This window comes from Schistocerca nitens, chromosome 1, assembly GCF_023898315.1.
Source record: "Schistocerca nitens isolate TAMUIC-IGC-003100 chromosome 1, iqSchNite1.1, whole genome shotgun sequence".
NCBI lineage: Eukaryota > Metazoa > Arthropoda > Insecta > Orthoptera > Acrididae > Schistocerca > Schistocerca nitens.
Window position 1 is genome coordinate 1,083,125,806 of NC_064614.1, and position 10,145 is coordinate 1,083,135,950.

The following is a 10,145-nucleotide window of genomic DNA, read 5'->3' on the forward strand; positions in this document are numbered from 1 at the left end:
TTTGTTGCAACGTTTTGAGCCTGAGGGGGAGGCCTTCTTGTCCTGGATTGTGACAGATGATGAAACCTGGGTTCACCGTTTTGAGCCCAAAACAAAACAACGGTCGATGGAATGGCGCCATTCCCTTTCCCCACAAAAGAAAAAATTCAAAGCAACTGCTTCCGTCGGTAAGGTCATGATCACCATGTACTGGGACTGCGATTCTCGTTGATGGGGTGCCAAGAGGTGGTACCATTAATTCAGAAGCATACGTCAACACATTAACAAAACTCAAAAATCACTTCCGGCGATTTCGGCGCCACAGTAACCCAGGAGATGTTTTATTGCAACATGACAACGCTCGGCCCCACACAAGTCTGAGAACTGCTGAATACATCGCAAAACATGGTTGGTCAGTGTTACCCCTTCCACCCTACAGCCCTGACCTAGCTCCCTCGTAATTCCACTAGTTTGGGCCATTAAAGGATTCCATTCATGGAAGTCATTTTGAGGACGACGAGGAGATGATTCACACAGTGAATCACTGACTCCGCCACCGGTACAAGGATTGATAGCGACAGCTCACACACGCCCTTGTTTCGCGCTGGGGGAAGGCCGTAGAATGGGATGGAGATTATGTGGAAAAATAGGGTGTGGTATCGATAGTTCCGATGCCACAGCGTAGGTTGGCACTAGGAGAGCGGAAGATTTTCGCCAACCACAGCGCCCTCTAGCCAACGCTGTGCAGCTCTACGAGCGCCGCTCTGATTCCCCCCAGTCCATGAAGAGCAGACGGCCGAGAACCATCGCTTTAGCTTAACTTGCTATGGAGATTTTCTTATCTGGATTTTGGCTGCACACCTACGTGCTCATCACCTAAACTTATGTAATATGTTTGCATGTGTTTCTACTATAGCAAAACCACTTTTACTTTACTTGCAGTACCGAAAGCTTTACCTCACCTGCTCCTACTCGCTTCCTTTCCTTCGGCCTCTTTGTCAGATTTCAGGAGCAGACCCACGCGCCACCTTCCAGGCGGGATGCAAAATAGAGTGTGTAGATAAAACACCATTCTTTCGTCTTTGTAATTCTCATTATGTTCAGTAAAGAATTGTTGAAGAAAAAAAATGTGGCGCATTACTTTCTGGACAACGCTCGTGAATTACGTTTTCACTTTACACCACATTTTACGTGTACATATTCCGTGCACAAGTAGGGTAACTTTGAATCTCTGTATCTGGAAAAGGGATAAAGATACTATGAAATTTTTCAAGGTTGTTTGAGATCGGGATCTGAGGTATATATTGTAAAAGTATGCTGCGCAAAGCCGCCTTGGAGACCGCGGCTGTATTTGGTTCGCTGCTGACGGCGAAAAAATAATGAATAACGCTTTTTTTGGGGGGGGGGGGGCTCTTAGAATCCGCTCATGAATTTACACAAATGCATCATTCAGCCATTCACGGAAAGCTCTTCAGTCGCATTAAATGATGTGTTTATCACGGATATACCCGTCATCACTAAATCTATTTAATTTTTACGTGCATATTTTGTTTTTATGAGTAGGGTAACTTAGAACCTCTGTATTTGGGAAAGGAATAAAAACAACATTGTTCGAGATCGGGATCCTAGGAGTATATCGTAAAAATTTCAGCCATTTTCTGTGCATAGCCATCTTGGAATCCTCAGCTGGGTTTCTGTCGGCGGATGATGGCAAAATATAGTAAAAGATACTTTTTGGGATTTTACAAGGAAATACCTGTGAATTAATGGCGCCTCCATAAGTCCCATCAAACCCACTAAAAATCACATCAAATGCAAAAAGATCCAACCAATTATCTGTATTTGACTAAGCAGTAGGAAGCATGTAATATTCATACTTTGACCCTGTAATGTAGGATAGCGGTTCTAACACGTTCTTTCTGTTGGGCATGCAAATGCTCCCCAGCCCCAAGAACTATCCAAAACACTTGACCCTACCTTTTTACCACCAATAGAACACGAGGTGTGAGCACGGGAAAATCCCATTTTTATCCGCGGCATTTGGAACATATTGATAAACATAATGAAGTCTTCTCGGGTTATCAGCCGAGTCAAGACGTCGTTCTGCGGCAACGTTTCAACAAGGTTCCTACTTGTCATCTTCAGGCGAAGAAACGGGACAAGCAGCACCAACTGAACAAAAGATCACACCCATACACACACACACACACACACACACACACACACACACACACACACACACATATATATATATATATATATATATATATATATATATATATACTTGCACACATAGTACACACAATATATGGGGACACATAGTATACAGTCATTCACACATACACCTACACACACCTATGACAAACATTTCATTCAACTATTCTACATACACTCCCACACACATCCACTGTTTATAAATAAATACACATCCACAGACTCAGTCACTCAAGCGAATAGTGTGAGAATGAGATGATCACAGTCCCAGCCACACAAACGAATCGTTTATCATCATGATGCGGCAGTCTACTTCCAGCTGCAGTGCAGAATGAACCACTATCGAAAAAGTGCTTGCAGCACCACACTTGAAGCATCATAAACAGGGAGAGCCTTTGAGGCTGCACGACGCACACCCTTAGCCTACACTTGCATCTCTACAGTTTGCATACGTTTTAGATCTGAGCCCCACAAATTCCACAATCTGTGATCGATTCGCCTCGTCATTTCATGCTGATAAAGACTATCGGCCATAAATCCAGACGTATCGAATGTGTCTGGATTGTATCTAATTATTTGATATGTATCGCAGCCTTTCACCGAGTTGATCAAACTCTCTTTATCCGTATAAAATAATATGCGATCAACGAAGCTTTGCTTCACAAACTCATAGTGGAATCAGTACGTCGGTACATAGTGGAGGTCCAGATTGCACGTACCTATATAGGCAGGTTTCGTGAAATGCACAGAAACCTTAGCCATCTCCACAGCAACTAGTCCTTCATTGATGATTATGGCCTACACAGAATTTGGCCTGGCAATGTAATCTCTTGCGCCTTAGCGCCCCTCCTGATGGTAAACTAAATGATTTTCACGTGGTTTCTAACTTTTCCATGGTTTTGCCGAAAACGAATTATTCATTATTTTACAAAAATCTTTTTCGAAATCACATATGTTCTTTACATCAGTGTACTTCTTCAATTAGGGGCACTGCTTGAAGGAGATGCAGCAGATGATTCTAATAAGTTCTACCCACAAACTGAGATACTGATGGAGGTTTCTGTAGTGCAGAATTTATCTCTGTTTATTCCCCAGTGTTGTCATCAGCTTGGGGACAGAACCATTGTGGAGGACTAGGTGCTCAGGACACAGTGGCAAGCCGCTGTGCACACCAAGCAAATGGTTAGGACATTCAGGTCAGCCTTCACTAGAATCCGCAGCCACATGGATATTTTCTCCAGTGTGACGTTTTCCTTTTTAAATAGCCATCGGAACTCTCCAAACGGCAGAGACTGTTGCATGGCATGCCCATAGAGGTTGTTTACATCGAAGTAATGAATGTGACTCAAATCGTCACATGGCCTGTACTCTTCGTCACTAATTCAAGGGTTCTTTGCCTTGGAATACGTGTGCACATAGTGGTAAAGTCCCCTGTGATCCGGTGTTCAAAAAAGAGCTGCATCCAAACTTCATTCAACTGTTCGATGCTGAGATGTGTCTCTTTTTTAACACTGTGTCCCACAACAGCCCTGGCACAGAGTAACAGGAGACAGATCCAGAGTGTATGTGTCAATGCACACACTCTGTAATTTCTCAAAAATGTCTGCAAGCAGGTGTACATCAGTGTTCCTGAATCATCTAGCATATTAACCTAAATTAGGGATGCTGAACTCCTGCCAAACATTTAGCACGTGCCCATACTCCACAGCTGTTATGGCCATGCCTCTGAGTTTATTGGTGAACTTGGTTAAATCAGACAACATTGTTTCATTAAATCTCTCATTTCAATTCAGGTTTTTTTAAGGAAAGTCCCTCTTCTTCATCATAAACTAAAACTTTTCATCATCAGGATACGCAGCTCTGGTGATTATGCATGTCCTCCTGAAAAATTATCTCAGCAAGTTCCTGAAAAGACACCTTCACGAAACGCTGTGAACCCAGGAAGCTGAGCTTTACTCTTGATGTGGTCCGTTTGGAACATGAGATGTAGTTTTCTACATTGCCAGGTATGGTACCGACCTAACAATCTTTCAAACCGAAATCACCTAAGTGCTCAACAAGAAAGTGAGTGTCATATCGGCTCAAATTATGGATGAAGACAGGTATGTGTCATGGCAGTTGGTATTTCAAGTTTTGTGAGCTGCACTGCGGAACTTCCCTGTTGGATGACAGTGGTCTCCATGTGTAGTTTCCGCTTTTCTATCCAACGGCAGCCCGCAAGTATGACAATCAAGTCCCTTCTAGTACAAGGCATCAGTCTCCTATGATTGGGTAATGGAAACGTTTTTGCTGTAAATAGCATCAAGACACAACACAAGTTTCTCGAGCTCGGAGAGCAACAATCTCAGGATTATCCCTGATGTTTGATGCAAATTGGTGTAGATTAGAGTTATTGGAGAAGTTCACAAGCTAGGAAGTATTCCAGGGGGAAATGCGCAAGTATTTCGGCGACACACAACGACAGAAGCGCAAGGCTGAAGATAAATTAAAGTGCAGGGCACAGCGTCCAGGAGAAACTGCAGCATCCTACATTCAAGACATCTTGGAGCTGTGTAAAATAGTGGATCCTAGAATGAAGGAGGAAGACAAAGTTGCACATCTCATGAAGGGTGTTGCTGAAGACATGTATCAAGCTCCCCTCCTGAAGGAAGTTTCGACAGCAGAGGACTTCATAAAATGGTGCCAGTATATCGAGACAATGCATCAAAATAAGAATTACACACAAGAAGTTTTAACGGCTTCCAAACGTCGTATCGAACTGATTTCACAAGGGTTTTCGTCAGTTAGTGAGAGAGGAAGTTCAGAAGGCACTTGGATTGCACGGCGAGCAAAAAACCGAGATGCTTCAAGAAGTCATAGGGGAGGAAGTGGAACAGACATTGAACCCAATCTCTCGTCCTTCATTTCCCCTTAAAACGGTGAAAAAGTCGAGACCCAGGCTGAGTTACGTTCCTACTATGCCGCATGAGGAACCTATTTGGGCACCAAGGCAGACTGACGTCTGGAGGACCCAGGATAATCAACCAGTATGTTTCCACTGCGGACGTCCGGGACATGTGGTGCGCTATTGTCGAGAAAGGCGGATATTTGATGACGCCCGCGCCAGAAGACAACAGACCGATCTTAGCCGACGCCAACTCCGGTACGACGAAGATGAACAAGAAGATGTGGGTGCAGGACAACGTAGATCACCATCGCTGCAATCTAGCCGCTGGAGAGGACGCTCCCCAACACGCCGATCAAGGTCGTTTAGAAGCTCCAGCCGATCACCTAGCCGCCGCAACCTGGAAAACTAAAGGGTGCGTCTCTCCATGGAGGTGAGGCCGCCTAACGGAAAAATCCTCCGCTGTCGATCACTACAAAAATGATAGGAAACTACGTCGATATCCTCATGGATGGCCGACCAGCCCAAGCTCTTGTGGACCCTGGAGAATCATATTCAGTCATTTTGGAGAAGTACCGTCGCCAGTTGCAAAAAACCGTATCCGTCGGCAACGAAACATCTCTGCTGAAGGTGGCTAATGGAAAATATGTAAAACCTACAGGAAGATATACCATTCGTGTGGGTGCAAGTGGCCATACACAGCCCTTAGAATTCATTTTCTTACAAGAATGTAGTCATGACATCATTCTCAGATAGGACTTTTTGAAAGCTTCTCGGGCAATTGTAGATTGTGGTTGCTCGAAGATTATGCTAGAAGAGATGAGATACTATGGACAGGATGATGCGCATCCGAGTGTGTGGAGACTACGTGTGCTGGCTCAAGTGATCATTCCTGCAGTCAGCGCTAGAAAAGTTACTGTCACGTGTCATGCCATGCATCAACCCATGAATCTTGTAGTGGAATGTAAGAGAAGCATACCACTGAAGAATAACTTGGTCATCCCTACCTCTGATGTCCCGTTTAAGAACAGATTTGGTGAACTGTGGATGGTTAACTGTTGCCGAGAACCGCAGATTCTCCCAAGACGCATGTGCGTAGAAAATGCTGACCCGTTAATTGAAGAACAGTTGAGTGTCATAGAAACAAGTGGGCGAAATTTATTTATTTCATTTTTTTTATTTACTCGTCAAGTTCCGTAGGACCAAATTGAGGAGCAGATCTCCAACCTCATGGAACGTGTCGGTATATGAAATTACAATATAAACGTAGTAACAGATAAAAATAAATGTTCATGGACCTTAAAAAAGTCAGTTCACAAGTTTAAGTAAAAGCTATCAGCAATACAACAAAAATCATTCTGGAATAAAAATCAGTTTAATTTTTCAAAGAACTCCTCGACAGAATAGAAGGAGTGACCCATGAGGAAACACTTCAGTTTCGATTTGAAAGCGCGTGGATTACTGCTAAGATTTTTTAGTTCGAGTGGCAGCTTATTGAAAATTGATGCAGCAGTATACTGCAGACCTTTTTGCACAAGAGTTAAGGAAGCCCGATCCAAATGCAGGTTTGATTTCTGCCAAGTATTAACCGAGAGAAAGCTGCTTATTCTTGGGAATAAACTAATATTGGTAACAGGAAACGACAATAAGGAATATACGTATTGAGAGGCCAATGTCAAAATACCCAGACTCGTGAACAGAGGTCGACAAGAGGTTCGTGAACTAAGACCACTTATTGCCCGAACTGCCCGTTTCTGAGCCAAAAATATCCTATTATAATGAGAAGAATTACCCCAAAATATAATACGACAATAGCGAATGAAAATAAGCAAAGTTGACTAATTTTCGTGTCGAACGATCACTCACTTCTGATACCGTTCGAATAGTAAAAATGGCAGTATTAAGTCTTTTAACAAGATTCTGAACGTGGGCTTTCCACGACAGCTTACTATCTATCTGAACACCTAGAAATTTGAACTGTTCAGTTTCACTAATCATATGCCCATTCTGTGAAATTAAAACGTCATGTTTTGTTGAATTGTGTGTTAGAAACTGTAAAAACTTAATCTTACTGTGATTTAGCGTTAGTTTATTTTCTACAAGCTACTACTACGAGACAAGATCTTCTAGCTTGACTATCACCAGATCTTACTAAGGAACAACAGAAGAAGCTACTTGCCATTCTTCAATCCACAGGTGAAGAGCAAATTAGACAAATCGACGGTGAAGCACCGACTTAGCACTGGAGACCATAAGTCAGAGAGCATACCGTGTGTCAGCAACGGAACGTCGAATAATACGCGACGAGGTAGAGAAAATGATGAAGAATGACATCACTCAGCCGTCGCAGAGCCCATGGTCGTCATCAGTGGTCCTCGTCAGGAAGAAGGATAGCAGTTGGCCTTTTGTGTTGATTACAGGAAGCGTAATAAGATATCTAAAAAGCACGTTTACCCTCTTCCACGAATTGACGATACACTAGATTGTCTGAAGGGGGCTAAGCTTTTCTCAACCATGGACATGTACTCGGGATACTGGCAATTCGAAGTAGATTAGACTGATCCTGAGAACACTGCATTCATCACCCCTGAGGGCCTGTATGAGTTTAAGGTAATGCCGTTTGGTTTGTGTAATGCACCCGCAACTTTTGAACGGATGATGGATAATATTCTACGTCACCTAAAGTGGACGATGTGTCTTTTGTTATTTAGATGACTTTATAGTGTTCTCAGAGACATTTTATGGACACGTAAAAAGACTGTGGGTCGTTCTTATGTGTCTCCAACAAGGCGGACTGAAAATTAATCCAAGAAATCAAAATACTTGGACATCTTGTGTCAAAAGAAGGTGTGCGGCCAGACCCAGAAAAGGTGAGATCTATAACGGAATTTCCTATTCCTAAAAGTATTAGAGATATGAAAGCTTCCTCGGATTATCTTCTTACTAACGTCGTTTTATCAAAGACTTCTGTATCAAAGCCAGGCCACTCCAAGAGTTGTTAAAAGCTGATGTTAAATTTATCTGGGGTGGTGCTCAACAAGATTCTTTCGATGTGCTGCGAAAAGATCTGACGACTGACCCTGCACTTGGTCTGTATGATGAGAGAGCACCTACAGCACTACACACAGATGCCAGTGGGCATGGGATCGGTGCTGTTCTGGAGCAAATTTCGGATGGAAAAGAGAAGGTCATAGCCTATGCTTCTAGGACACTTGCAGAATCCGAGAGAAACTACTCGACTACAGAAAGAGAATGTCTTGCTGTGATCTGCGACATGTGCAGATTGCGAGAGTATCTCTATGGAAGGCCATTCACAGTTGTTACAGACCATCATTCACTTTGTTGGCTGACAGGTCTTAAGGATCCAACAGGACGACTCGCCTGATGGGCACTACGTCTTCAAGAGTATGACATTACCATAGTATACAAAAGTCGAAGAAAACACCAAGATGCCGACTGTCTTTCAAGAAACCCTGTGCAAGACCATCAAGACTTTGATGAAGATACTGACTGTCTCGCTGCACTCCAGGATCTCTCTGCTGAGCAGAAGAAGGACACCAAGATATCTGTAATTATGCTTGCCTTAAATCGGTCAGAGGATGTGAAAGGACAATTTAAGGTAGTTAATGGATTACTTTGCATGAAAAGCTTTGATCCGTTTGGATAGAGGTGGCTACCAGTGTTTCCTAAACACATGCACCCAGATGTTTTACAGAAATTCCATGACGCACCTGAGGCAGGACATTTAGGATTTATTAAGACATACAATAGAATCCGCAAGAGATTTTTCTGGCCAGGTTTATTTAGGAGTGTCTGTCATTATGTGTCACACTGCCGAGAGTGCCAGAGGAGAAAGGCAGTTCCTCAGAAACCACCTGTCCGACTCATACCAATTCCGCCAGCCAAAACGCCTTTCCAGTGTGCTGGGATTGGCCTCCTCGGACGGTTTCCAACGTCTGCTAGTGGCAATAGATGGATTATTGTTTGCACTGATTATCTGACACACTATGCCATTAGAAAAGCCGTGAAAACAGCCGAAGTATCCGAGGTAGACAAATTCATCGTGAAAGACATTATATTAAAACATGGTGCCCCAAGGTCGTTAATTACGGATCGAGGGAAAGATTTTCAATCGAATCTTGGGACAGGGATAAACCGTAGGTGCAACATTACCCATCACATGACGACTGCCTACCATCCCCAAACTAACGGGCTTACTGAACGCCTTAATAAGACCTTGGCCGACATGCTATCAATTTTCGTCAATGTTGAGCAGAGCAACTGGGATGAGGTGCTACCTTTCGTGACGTTTGCCTACAACACCGCCAAACAAGACACCACAGGATTTACGCCATTTTTCCTGGTGCATGGCGTGAGGCGACTACGACGATGGACACTGTGTTTCCATTACATCCTGATGACGTGGACGACAACTACACCAGCCAGGTGTTAACCAGATCTGAGGAAGCTCGGCTGTTAGCTCGACTCCGCACGCTGCAGGCTCAAGAAAACGATCGCCGAAGGTATAACGCGAGCCACCGCCCTCTTGTTTACCAGCCTGGTGACCTCGTCTGGATCTTCACTCCTGTTCAGAAGACTGGTCTCTCTGAGAAGCTCCTCAGACGCACTTCGGACCTTATAAGGTTGGAAGACAGTTGTCTGAGGTTACTTATGAAGTTGAAGATTTCGACCCCGACACAAGACGATCAGAGATACAGTCCACGTCCTTCGAATGAAACTCTACAAGGATCCTGCAACCCAGGGTAAATTCGAAGCTCCAGCGACAGGTAACAAGCGGAAAGGTGACGAATATTGTAGCGGCAAAAGAAATTCTTAGAAGATCACCGACAGGGCGAGCATCAGTCATCGGGAGTCGGAGTATTCAGGACCGATGACTCGTTCCCGGATTAGCAGGACGTAACACCGAGACGCTGTTCTCGTAAGGAGGGAGCAATGTCACAGAAGAAGCTGAGTAGCACCGTGGTGTAGTGGTTATGATACTAAACAGTTGCATGGAGGGTCGTGAGTTTAAAATTCACCTGGACTGTACAATTTTAATTTCTGTATT